The 13,588-nt window shown below is 41.9% G+C and overlaps 1 protein-coding gene and 2 long non-coding RNA genes across 3 annotated transcripts in view; 2 read left to right on the plus strand and 1 right to left on the minus strand.

Moving 5' to 3' along the window:
• The window catches only part of pde4a (phosphodiesterase 4A, cAMP-specific), a 46,913-nt gene that overhangs the window by 22,709 nt on the left and 10,616 nt on the right, over positions 1–13,588 (minus strand). The window lies entirely within an intron of this gene.
• Positions 3,507–5,095, plus strand: LOC113020537 (uncharacterized). Its single transcript, XR_003272204.2, has 2 exons — positions 3,507–4,069; positions 4,667–5,095. It is a non-coding gene; the product is annotated as an uncharacterized LOC113020537 (long non-coding RNA).
• On the plus strand, positions 6,075–6,611 carry LOC145428248 (uncharacterized). The gene is made up of 2 exons (XR_013908493.1): positions 6,075–6,229; positions 6,403–6,611. It is a non-coding gene; the product is annotated as an uncharacterized LOC145428248 (long non-coding RNA).

Consider the following 13,588-nt stretch of genomic DNA (forward strand, 5'->3'; position numbering starts at 1 on the left):
GGAGTGAGGACTTGCAAATTGGGAAAGGCTGCTACTTTTATAGGCTGACCATGTAATCACAGCTGTACTCTTATTGCTGCTGTTGAATCATCAGCGGATCTATCGAGCACATTAGGCCTTTTTATTACGAAGCAGTCTCAGGCTGGGGCAAAGCTTTTAGGGCAGCGTGCCCGTAACTGACACATCTCAAATGACATGTCCAGAGCAGGCTTGCCATCTCCGCTTGCCTCAGCTTGCCCTTTGTGTTCTCAGGCAAACACCAGATAAGAAGAGAGATAGAGGCACGCTCATGACTCCTTACATTTTAATGCCGACATTTACAGTACAATGCGCAAGAGGCAAGCGCTCTGAAGGGAAAGTGCTGGAGCCAAGCCACATGGACAACAAAAGGGCATTTGGTCACTGGAGCTTCACAGAGCTGGGGTGAGAGTAATGCAATGGCATAGATGGAAAAGGGAAAAAAAGGGCAGGACACAGTAATAATCAGTTAGACGGAGATGCGAGAAGACTGCTTATGGTGCAGTAACTGTCTGGTCAGGAGGCACCCTCTAAAATCCCCCGAATTTGCTGAAATCTGCTAATGTGTCATCACTAATTCAATAATTAAATCAAGTCTCCCGTTGTTACAATCATAACGATTTCAGAACTTATAATCAGATATTTAAGCGTCTTGATTCGTTGTGACCTGGCAGCTGAACGCTCATTAAACTCATCAAATTATGTTCGTTAAGAAACATTGCCACCTTATTAGCATACCAGCCAGCATCCATTCATGCTGATTTAAATCTTTCCAGAAATCTCATTCCTTATCCAGCTAAAAAAAAACAAAAAACAACCCATCTGCATTCAGAAGGCATTATTGAGTCTTTTCATCCATGCATCAGAGATGAGTCACAGAAATTTTCTACAATAAAAATCAAAACAGTGCTAACCCCTGACGAAAATTCAGATCCACTTCAGCCCCTACCCCCACGCTTTCACTTTTCAAGAGTTCCACATTTCACCAGTAATGCTGGACTCCACATTGTGAGAAAAACCACACTCATTACATGGCGCCCTATGACCAAAAGTAAACCAGATAAGTACATTTCAGCATGACTGAATGGTTGTTTGCTGCTACTTTTCAACAGCTTTGGTTTCTACTTGAAGCTCTTGTTAAAGGTTTTACGTCGGCTGCTGTCACGATCCTGTTGCTTAGGTTTTTTTTTTTCATTGAAGGTTTTTATTACATTACGGTAACTTGTCTGTCACCTTGCACGTTTGCCAGTCATGGTGAAAATGTATGAGCAAGCAAATAAGGGTCAAGTCATACAGGCCTATGCTGGTCAGCCTGGCAACCACTGGTCATGAGGGAAAAAGAAAAAAGATTAATATTTCCCGACTGGTTGCGAGTGGTTGCTGGAAGTTGGCAATGCTATAGCCCCATTTGAAGGCAAATAATCTCCATTTCCAGCTTGCGTGCATTCCAAAGTTACAGCTAGCATACACCTGGAAACGCTGTCAAACAGTCGGGTTTGACAGTGACTGATTGGATGAAGCTGTTAGAGGCAGATAAGTTATACCAGGCAGCCTATCAATCCTATAAAACCTGAGTAATTAGTAATTGTTCTTTCTTTTTACCACTAGTTCATTCATTGTAAGCTAAAATTGACCAAAAATACACACTTTAGCATGCACCATGTTAACTGCCATTTTGCATATCTAAACAAATATAATTTTGCTAGCATTAAAGTAGCAATAAAGCAGTAAATTGTCCAATTTAAGAGACTAGATTAGATAGTTATGCAGAGTGAAGGAGTTCTATATATTGATAACATAATGTTTAGAATTTTTTAAATATATCATACAAATATTTGACATATTATTAGTGGAAAACATAATAATTACCAATTCGAGAATCATTAATTAATCAGCGTGTTTGCAAGATAATAATAGATTAGATTAGACACTGGAGTATTTAAAGCTCTCTTGAGTTTAAATTCACAATAATTTAATATTATCAAACTTCTACTTCTTGTATAATACTCATATTTGATGACTGTTGCATTTCATCTTACCACACGCAGAGTGTTCTGTGCATGAGATTTTACATCAAGTCTGAAATTTTGTGTGTCTTTTGTGTGTTCTCTGTTTGGGTTTTAGCGTCTGACCGTTTTTGGGTTTTTTTATGCCGACATTCTTGGCTTCGGACATAATGAAAGACAGAAAAAAACCACCTGTGGCCTTTTGATGGGAGATGTTTTGTAAGGGGAGGGAGATAGTTTAAGCTTACAGGTCAGAGTGACCCACTAATGGTGGTAAACAGAGGGCTGGAACGTTTCTATTTCTCTAAGCTGAACACATGCAGAGGATGAGATCATGAGTGGAATTTTACAGAGAAGGATGGGTTAGTAAACCACTTGCTGTAACAGCGAGAGGCCCCAAGAGCCCAAAAGAGATGTAATCTGAAGTTTCGTCTGCAGTAGTTTATGCATATATTAGCAACAGTCTGAGAGATTAGCTTAGTGAGTAAATTTGCATTCAGTTTTTCACACAGAGGCTAAAAGGCTTTGTCCTTTTAAGCAACAATAGCATTACCTAAAATTACCCTAAAGAAAGACAACTAAAGTTCAGTTTTTGATGCCCTAAACCAAGAAAAGGTTCCTCCATGAATTAAATGTTCTGCTAATATTAACCCTACCATACTGGTCACATCAGCTGTATATCTTCCAGAGGCATGTGATGCCTTTGCACAGCTCATATTTTCTAATTGTATTATGTATTTCTGTTCACATTTAAAATTATAGCTCAAATAGCTTTTGGACATAATTTAACAGTGCATAATTTAGCAGCTTTATTTAGACAGAATTAAGTTCAAGCTTAAGGGCTTTGGGAAGCAACATTAGCTAGTAGAAATGTATGGAAGCTGGAACACTGGAAGCCTTGCCGGGTATACTGACTTCTTTGAGACTAGGATTAATGCTTGGAGCGTCCACTGCGATGTGTGAAAATTCATTCTCAGCAGTGAGGAATGTTTTCACTGACAACCATCAGGCACACCATGCACATAATGCGTAATTTATGGTAATGCAGTTGTGTCCATTTGCGTATGTATTTCCCTACAAACAGCATACGGAGAGGTGTTTTCACCCTGTTGTCTAAAATCCCAGCCACACGTTGCTGGATGTGAATGCCACTGTGTGTCACTGGATTGCTGTTAGTGTTGCTAGAGGGGAGTGACAGCAGAGTTCATCAGGATTGGCAGAAGTGCAGATAAATCAAAGATCAAAAAATATGATATGAAAGCCACAGACAGCAGCTGCAGTTGAGTCTTTTTATTGTTTTTAAACAATTTCGCTTCAGCTCTTCGTACGTTGTAACTTTGCTCTTCTTCTTCGACTGGCTGACAGGCGAACAACAACAGAAGGAAGAGTAGCCCACAGACCGGTTTTACCACATACTTTGTACACCACCTCCATCAACAGCAGACACTCTCTGCAGGTAGACAGGTCTTTTATAGACTGCCAGAGGACTTGCAACACACTACCACTGCTGAACTGTAATTTCAGCACAGGGCAGAACATGTTTGAGAAAAACCTCAAATGCAAATGCCTTCTCGGGGCTTGCTGTGCGCCAGGAACAGGACTCACTGAGAACAATGTAAAAATTAAAAAAACTGCTTTATTGCTGAAGACTCACAAAAAATGTAAGAAAACTTAAGCCAGGAACAAACCATCTCTGGAGAAGTATTACCAGGAGAAAACACGAGCAGAAACACACACAGCTAGAGGGGAGACAACGACAACGTGACAGAACAGAGGGAGACTGAGGACATGAATACACACACAGGACAATGAGAGGATCGACAACAGGTGGGACACAGCTGGAACAAATCAGGGGTAACTAGACAAAGGAGATTAAATAGACTGCAACACACAGTGAATGAGAGACCATCAAAATAAGACAGGAAGTAATGAACACAGAGACCCAGACTATGAGACACAAACTTGACACAGAGACGAGAAGCTAGAAGGACGAGGTCCTCGAGTGATCCCACTCTGAGACACATTGCATCCAGAATTTTTAAATGGTGAGTTTAAGAAACTGTTCTGTGATCATTCTAGCTCAAACTGAGGAGTCTGTGGTAAGAATCTTTAGTGTTTTTGGATCAAAACACAAGGGGTTAAGCATCTTAATTGTACTATCAGCAATCTTTTTTTAGTGTTAATGACATTTTTTTATCCTAAAAAGCAGGCAGCAGGTTTCTAACCCTGTTCAAAATCCAGACCCCTTGTTAAAACTGGATGCCCAGGTCTTACAGGGCTGGGTTTGCTTCCTTAGTAACATGTCACTAGCAGTAATTAATGGCAGATTCAGTCCTCTTATGTGAAGTTGGTGCTTTAGGCTTATTATTATTGATGTGCAGGAGTCAATAGAAGCAAGTGGTTAGTGGACTGTGCTAAGCTGGGGAGCTTGTTGCTCCTTGTTGGTGCAGGAGAGAGGCGTTGAGGTACTTGGATTGTCACACTCATTAATATCAATATTGATATTGCAATCCATTAACACATTGTCACTCAAAAGGTGTTGAATGCATGAAAATACTATATACTGAACTTCTAAGCTATAAACAGCATGTTTATTTTTGTGCTTGGTTGGTATCTCTGTTTTGTTTTGGGTTTTTTTACAGTACAGTGGCTCTCATCTCCTTCAACCCTGCCATGTCTGCTGTCCACTCCCTCGGTAGTCTATCCCACCCGTCCAGCTCTATTCTGCTGTGGTCAGATCAGAGAGCCAAAGATTACAGCAGATTATCCTGCCCACAGGATCGCAACCCAACTCCAGGCGGCTGAACACAGAGCTGGCTTCAGCCTCTGAAAGTGCGCACAACACAGGCCTTTCAAGAAGAACCCAGAGGGACTGGCCGCAATCACACACCTGGCAAATGCCACAGGAAAGGGATTTATTTTATGAGCTACACTAGACAGGATAATCAGCATTTATTCCGCAAAGCAACAGGCCCTTCACTTTGTGAAAGGACAGCCACTGCCTGCCCTCTTAATCTATTAATGCACTGTGCAAAATAAATTCCACTGGGATTGAGGGGTTCACGTACAAAGCTTTGAGTATTTTCTTTCACCTGAGGAATCTGGGTTCTGCTGCTCTGTGGGTTGCCTTACACTTTGTATTCTTCGAAACCCACCAGAGGCATCTGTCACTTTACATCATCAGATCTCTGAACTCCTGAAAACTCACAGGAGTCTCTCGTCTCCAGGTGGAGACTAGCCCATTTTGTCGCCTTCCGCTTGAGAATTTGTGATGCAGCCAACAGCACAACACACAAAATCAGAAAACATGCTCCTTTGCTCAGTGTACACATTAATTTGATTTGAAACTATGAAGTTATTCTGCCTCTCTGCTTTAATATCAGGACATTAACATAAACATCAGATTAAAAATATTGGAACTGTATCCTAACTGTATATCAAAATGAAACTCCATATTTCAGGGTACAGGAAGTTATTTAAAGAGTTATAATAGGTTATTATTATATTTGCTATTTGGTTGTGAGTTTTGACGCCATGTGCTGCCAGGCCTGTACTGTGGCCATCTTCACTTCATGCTTGTTTCGTGGCCTTCCTGCCTTCAGTCTGTCATCAGAAACTGAAACACATGCTTGCTTGGACCGGGGTCAGATTAATGACTTAGCCAGTCAGTGGTATTTGCCTATTTGTACATCAATATCGCTCCTTCACTTCTCTGTAGGTTTAGATTGAATTTCTGCTCTGATGTCCTGGGGGTCTTTGTATGCAACGAGCTAGACGAAGTCAGCCAAAAGACCATTAAAGCATAACGCTTCGTGCTGACAGTAAAAATAGCAGTCTCTTATGCAGAGTAAAATCAAAGAAAGCAAAAAACAGTGTTCTTACTGCACAATATAGATGACTGCTGTTTTTCTGATGTCTTCAGCATACATTACTGCGTAACTAAGGGCAAGGGGGTTATCACCGATTGACCAAACAGCTCTTTGTTACTTATAAGTGCCTCGTCCTATCGATATCCTTTCTCACTCTGGTTGTGTGCACAATGAATAATTACAACAGAGTTTTGTACACCCAGCTCAACCAGAAACCCCTCCTGTCTCCTGACTTGTCCTCCTTTCTTCACTCCTCATCCTCCGTCCTCCACGGAGATCCCTACGCTTTCATATGCAAATCCCTTCTGAGATCCCAGAGGCTGTTAGGTGTGAAAGGTAAGTATTTTTTGAATCCCACTCTGCAGCTCTGTTTCTAACATTTTAATTTCCGAATATCGGGGCGGGGAACCATAGCGGTTCACTTAATGAGGATTGTTCCGTTTAGCAAGCTCCGTGTATGTTCGTGTAACGAAGCTCCGCTTTACTTCTGCTCCTCTCTGCTGTTGTAGAGACTGAAGCCGAGCTAAACAGATGGATCAGCTGACGAGGAGAACCATCCTGAGAGATGACAGATGGTGAGACGTGTTCATTTGGTGTCCTGTTTAGTTTCCCGCTACTGAAAATCCAGATGAATTGGGAGCTGTGAGAGCAACTCCTCGACAGGAAGAGAAACTGGTGTGTACGCAACAGCGAGAGCAATAAATTGATATTGATTCACTTTTGATGTTTAATGGAGTTTCTCAAAGGAGAGACGTGAGCAGTGGGGGGTGTGATTCGCAGAAGGAATGGGGGTCAGCAAGATAAAAGCAGTTTCTAGCAGACTCTGGCGTAATGAACTAGATTTTAATTGCACTGACCAGCGTTCCTCGAAAGTGGAAAAGTGCTTTTACAAGGCGCAATTAGTGAACATTATAGAGCACAGATCAAAAGAAAAGACGAGCTTGAAATGCGATAGGGCTGGACTGTGGAAAGTAGTGATATCACTAGCGTACTATACCACCAAATCCATAAACCTCCCTCCCCATTCTTTTGCCCCCCCTCCTTCCTCCCCAAGAAGCCCACACAAGGAGTGGTATTTTTAGCACATCACCCTATCTCTGAGATGGAGCGCACAACTCCCTCTCTGCAGGCTGGGGCTGCTGGGCCTCTTTTATTTTAATCCAGACTGGAGAGAGATGAAGAGAATGAGAGAAGAGTGTGAGTCATCCAGTGCTACCTTTGTGTCACTCTGTCTATGTTCTTCCCCACCATCTCACTATCCTCCATCTGTGTTTTTGCTCACTTCCACTGATCGCTAATCTATCTATCTATCTATCTGAATTTCATGATCTAAAAATTTCCATATCATTTCTGTAAATTCAAATGCTGTCACCACGAATTCAGTCTCGAAATGAGCTGCACACTCATAACCAGTCTTGGCATCCAATTCGTCATACATATTCCAAAGCACAAAGATGGTTGGCTGTATATTACCCTGGAATGATGGATAATTACCAATATAATTTGGTGCGAAAACAAATGCCGAGCAGGGGTTCAGCTGAGTGTGAAAGCGTACAAGGTTGATTTGAACACCCGGTGAAATGGCCCATTTAGCTTGATGCTCTGAATTGTCCTTTAGTGCATTTGTGGCGTGGCTAAGGAAAAGCGTGCGCACCGAAGAACTGCTTCCCTCTTTCGATGTGTTGCCTTTCACGTTAAATCCAACTGCTGTGCTAAAGGCAGCTGATTTTTAAGAAAATAATCAAAGCACATCATCTCAGATCTTAAAAAACGAAAGTTGAGTGGCAGAAAAATCCCAAACATTGAGCTGACACCGTGCAGACCTTAGCATAACTGTTTGTCATGTGACATCTTTCATAGTCATTTGACCCATTTTAAATATAACAGCATAAAGTCATGCTAGCAGCTCTGAGAAGCGCAGAATTGCTTTGAACTCAAAATGAATGTCACCATGGTAACATGCTCATGACAACACGGGTAGAAAATGTGTTTTTTCCCCCTTTCTAATGTCCACTGCGTTCTCTTAGAGTACAGGGCATGCTAACATTTGGAAATGAGCACAGCTGAGAGTAAATGGGAACGCCATTAGTCTTTTTAAAATGTAAGTTATTTTGTAAAAGCTGAAATTCTGATCTCGCTAGAGCTAAGACGATGAAAAGTTTGGATCGCATAGCCATTACAATTCAACTTCTAGGTATCAAAATGTAATTTATTGTCAAAGTATTGCACTCTAATGAATTCTGTAAACTTCTAGACCAAATTCAACAACCATCCATCAACTAGATGTTGCAACCAACTGATGCATTTCTAGAATAATGCATCTACCATGGTAGAAATATCCAATATTAACCAATGGTGCTTCAAGTTATTCTGATTATACTACATGAAGTCTATTTATATTTTAAGATTATAGCCTCAAAATATAAGTAATATCTCAGCTAAACTACATCCCCATAGATAGAAGACGCTCTATATTTCATGGGGGCAGTAAAAGAAAAGCTGTGAAACAATTATAGTACTTTAATAATTACAATAATAAGAAATAGGCAGTACCTGTGAGAATCATCTTAGTAAGAGAACAATAAGGAAATCAACGTGATTATCCTAAATAGCAGTAAGATATCATTAGTGAGAAGAAGGCAGCCTTATCTGCGTGGATTAATTTGTTCTGAAACTGCATCAGGGCCACTGCCATGCAGCCTGGCAGTGAATGCGACATGCTTGTCTGATGAGTCAATCTGTCTGTCAGTTTTGTTCTGATCTCATTCACTGCCCTCTTGTCCTTCTTCTTCTCCCTTTTTTTGAGCACAAGCACTGCAGTATTACACTTGTGTTCCCCAATTCAAATGTGCCCTTTCCACTTTTCCTTCTTTTCCCTACATCAAGTCACGCTCAAAGTTTTCATTCTCCGTCTAACTTCGTCCCATCAAGACCTGACCAAAAGTCCTGTCCACTCACCCATAACCCATCTGTTACCTAAATATGGTCATAGATGCCTGACAGGAATACTGCATTGATAATGAAAAATAAAATCTGACAAACAACAATAAAACAGTGTGGGAACATCTCATCTCTCAGGCCTGTTTCTAATGGATGAAGGATGATGCAAATAATCTGACATGTCTTGTCGTAATCCTGAAGCATCAGAGTCGCTGTCACTTTTGCTGGGCAATCGAATCCATCTACGGTAATTCTGCACACTCCCCAGCCACTTTGCTGGCTTTGACCCTCTGCTTGCCTTTAAAACTGCCTTAATTCTTCATGGCATAGATTAAACAAGGTGCTGGAAACATTCCTCAGAGATTGGCATCCTTATTAACATGAGAGAATCACATAGTTGCTGCATACAGCAAACTCTTTGATATGTTCAAGAAATCTTTGGCACATTATCCTGCTGGAAGCTTAGAGGATGTGTACACTGTGCTCATAAAGGGATGGACATGGTCAGCAACAATACTTAGGTAGGCTGTGGTATTTAAACTTACTTGGTAGTAAGGGGCCCAAAGTGTGCCAAGAAAATATCCCCCACATCATAGCACCACCACCATCAGTCTGAACCTTTGATGCAAAGCAGGATGGATCCATGCTTTCATGTTGTTTACACCAAATTCTGACTCTACCAACTAAGTGCTGCTGCAGAAGTTGAGGCTCATCAGATCAGGCAGGATTGTTTTCCAGTCTTCTATTGTCCAGTCTTGGCAAGCGAGTGAGAGTTGTTGCTGACAGGAGCAGGACTCTATGTGGTCTTCTGCTGCTGTAACCCATCAGCTCTAAGGTTCTATGTATTGTGCATTCAGAGATCCTCTTCTCCATACTTTGGTTGTAACGAGTGGGTATATTATTCATTAGAAAGTTATTGCTGCCTTCCTATCAGCTCAAAGCTCCTCTGGCCTCTGGCATCAACAAGGCATGTCCTCCAAGAGAACAGGATATAGCTCTTCTGTAAACCCTAGCGATAGCCGTATCCCACTTGATGAGCAGTTAAATGGGTTTATCTAATGTGGCCAGTGGCCAATAAGTATACATTTACTGGTAGTTTTGCTTCTTTTCTTCTAATACAAATTCCAAGTAGCACTGGTAGCTGGTAGGTGGACCAGCTGATATTAATCTCATACAATTTTTAAACAGACTCACTGATTTCTCCAACCTTCCTTTCATATCAAAAATCCTTGAAAGAGTAGTTGTCAAACAGCTAACAGATCATCTGCAGAGGAATGGTTTATTTGAAGAGTTTCAGTCAGGTTTCAGAGCTCATCACAGCACAGAAACAGCTTTAGTGAAGGTTACAAATGATCTTCTTATGGCCTCTGACAGTGGACTCATCTCTGTGCTTGTCCTGCTAGACCTCAGTGCAGCGTTCGATACTGTTGATCATAATATCCTATTAGAGCGATTAGAACATGCTGTAGGTATTACAAGTACTGCGCTGCAGTGGTTTGTATCATATCTATCTAATAGACTCCAGTTTGTGCATGTAAATGGAGAGTCCTCTTCACACACTGAGGTTAATTATGGAGTTCCACAGGGTTCAGTGTTAGGACCAATTCTGTTTACATTATACATGCTTCCCTTAGGCAGTATCATTAGAAGACATAGCATACATTTTCACTGCTATGCAGATGACACCCAGCTCTATCTGTCCATGAAGCCAGATAACACACACCAATTAGTTAAATTGCAGGAATGTCTTAAAGACATAAAGACCTGGATGGCCGCTAACTTTCTGCTTCTTAATTCAGATAAAACTGAGGTTATTGTACTCGGCCCTGAAAATCTTAGAAATATGGTATCTAATCAGATTCTTACTCTGGATGGCATTACCTTGGCCTCCAGTAACGCGGTGAGGAACCTTGGAGTCATTTTTGACCAGGACATGTCCTTCAACGCACATATTAAACAAATATGTAAGACTGCTTTCTTCCATTTGCGCAACATCTCTAAAATTAGAAATATCCTGTCTCAGAGTGACGCGGAAAAACTAGTTCATGCATTTATTACTTCCAGGCTGGACTACTGTAATTCATTATTATCAGGATGTCCAAAAAAACTCACTGAAAAGCCTTCAGCTAATCCAAAATGCTGCAGCAAGAGTCCTGACAGGGACTAGAAAGAGAGAGCATATTTCTCCTGTTTTGGCTTCCCTTCATTGGCTTCCTGTTAAATCCAGAATTGAATTCAAAATCCTGCTCCTCACATACAAGGTCTTAAATAATCAGGCCCCATCTTATCTTAATGACCTTGTAGTACCATATCACCCTATTAGAGCGCTCCGCTCTCGCTCTGCAGGCCTACTTGTTGTTCCTAGAGTATTTAAAAGTAGAATGGGAGGGAGAGCCTTCAGTTTTCAGGCCCCTCTTCTGTGGAACCAGCTTCCAGTTTGGATTCGGGAGACAGACACTATCTCTACTTTTAAGATTAGGCTTAAAACTTTCCTTTTTTCTAAAGCATATAGTTAGGGCTGGACCAGGTGACCCTGAATCCTCCCTTTGTTATGCTGCAATAGATGTAGGCTGCCGGGGGATTCCCATGATGCATTGAGTTTTTCCTTTCCAGTCACCTTTCTCACTCACTATGTATTAATAGACCTCTCTGCATTGAATCATATCTGTTATTAACCTCTGTCTCTCTTCCACAGCATGTCTTTATCCTGTCTTCCTTCTCTCACCCCAACCGGTCGCAGCAGATGGCCGCCCCTCCCTGAGCCTGGTTCTGCCGGAGGTTTCTTCCTGTTAAAAGGGAGTTTTTCCTTCCCACTGTCGCCAAAGTGCTTGCTCATAGGGGGTCATATGATTGTTGGGTTTTTCTCTGTATCTATGAAGCGCCTTGAGGCGACTTTTGTTGTGATTTGGCGCTATATAAATAAAATTGAATTGAATTGAATTGAATTGAATTTTGTTGATTATCTTTAACTAGACATCATTTTACTGCTGGAACTCTTGGAAATCCGCCTCACCTCCAACAGGGGACTGGAGCTAGTTATTTGTTTGTTTGTTTTTACTCTGATGCCAGAACCACTGGCTGCAGAAACTTCTAATTTTCCCATGATTTTACATGACAAATGGCGCAGTCACTGAAAATGGGCCATTAGTCTTGTTATTTAGCCTCTGGGGGCAGCTGCCAATGTTCTGGGGTTTACGGTGTAGCCAGTTGATATCAGAATAACTGATATCTGAGCCAGGTTTGCAGTCTCCATATGAATACAGATTAATTTTACAAAATTGTTGTCAGATGAGACTCAGCAGTTTCACGACTATATCGGTGCGTTCCTCTTTTGCTCTCCACTATTTTAAGCAATGAAGAATTTAACCACTCGGACTCGGAGATGGAAACCACGAACCAACCAAATAATCTTGTGAAATACCTTCACATTCTGCATTTTCACACGTACATACACATTTGTAGATGTATTTCAGTTGTGAACATCTCCATATTTACCTCTAATATGAATGCAAAGAAGCATTGCTCCTGCTGTATTTTTTCCCCTATCACCTTCTCCATTTGTCTTTTTCTTTCACCGACCACTGATGAATGGGCCCTTATGATGAGTCTTAAAGGTGCTGAAGATGTTAATAGTGTTATGTTCTCTTCTAATGGGAAAAAAGCAGGAGATGAGTAACATATATTTATCAGCAGAGAAATGAGTGAACCTGGGGAGCCAAGTGCCCCCTGACTGATGGCAAAATGATGGAGGAAGAAGCTGCGACTGGGTAATGAGGCCTGAGTGGCGTGATAGAAAAAGCAGTCACAGACTGGCAGACCGTTCCAAAACGTCAGAGTTGGGGAATATGGGCTGTGAGACTCCGCAGTATGTCCAAACAGAATGGATGTCTCCCACTCTGCGAGTCCCCAGACACTTTCCGTCTCACAAAAGCATTCACACGAGCACATGCTCGCACACAGACTTGCAGCCACAATCGTTGTGCCAGTGTGGCTTTCTGTCTGCCTTTCACAGACCAGGATTCAATGAAAGCAATGCACAGGCCTCATGCGCCACGGTTAAGCATTACTTTTCCACTGGCAGCACCAGACAGGCCTTGCCATGCGCCATGTGGAAACTGCTGGAAAAGGCCGGAAAGCTTGGAAACCAAATCAAAGTTTCGTGACGGCGCGACGTCTTGAACACATCTTTAGGAGATGCACCATGCCCTGCAGGGTGTGAAGTGAGGACATTACACACATACTCACACAAGTCTTTCACATTATCTCTCTGTTTCTGTCCTCCAATACACACACACAATCGCACACTCCACACTGATGCACAACCAGATGCTCTTGGACTAGTGCGCAGAAGCAGCCACATTCAATATCTTCCTTATACATATTGAAAAACAGAATGGAAACTGAAATAAAGTTCAATAAAACACTGGGAGCTCAGGCTGGTCTGGTTTAATCTCATTACACTGACAGCTGGAGGCTTCAATTCCCCCCCCCCCTCCCCCCCCTTCCCCATTTATATCACCCTGAGAAAGAAAGACCGGCGTTCATGAGCACAGCATCAGTGGCTTGTGAATCTACGCCCGTGAGTAGCAAGGGACACGACCAATCGCAGACAGGTCTTGCATCAAATCTGATGTGACAAAATACACAATTGCCATTGATCTGTGAAGACAGCAGCTCTCTGCCTGTATCCCCTAGACACATGTGCGCCTCCTTGTTTGCCACATTTACCTTCTGTTCCTTTCCAGTCTTCTTATC

The sequence above is a fragment of the Astatotilapia calliptera genome, chromosome 4, assembly GCF_964374335.1.
Source record: "Astatotilapia calliptera chromosome 4, fAstCal68.1, whole genome shotgun sequence".
In the NCBI taxonomy this organism is placed as follows: Eukaryota; Metazoa; Chordata; class Actinopteri; order Cichliformes; family Cichlidae; genus Astatotilapia; species Astatotilapia calliptera.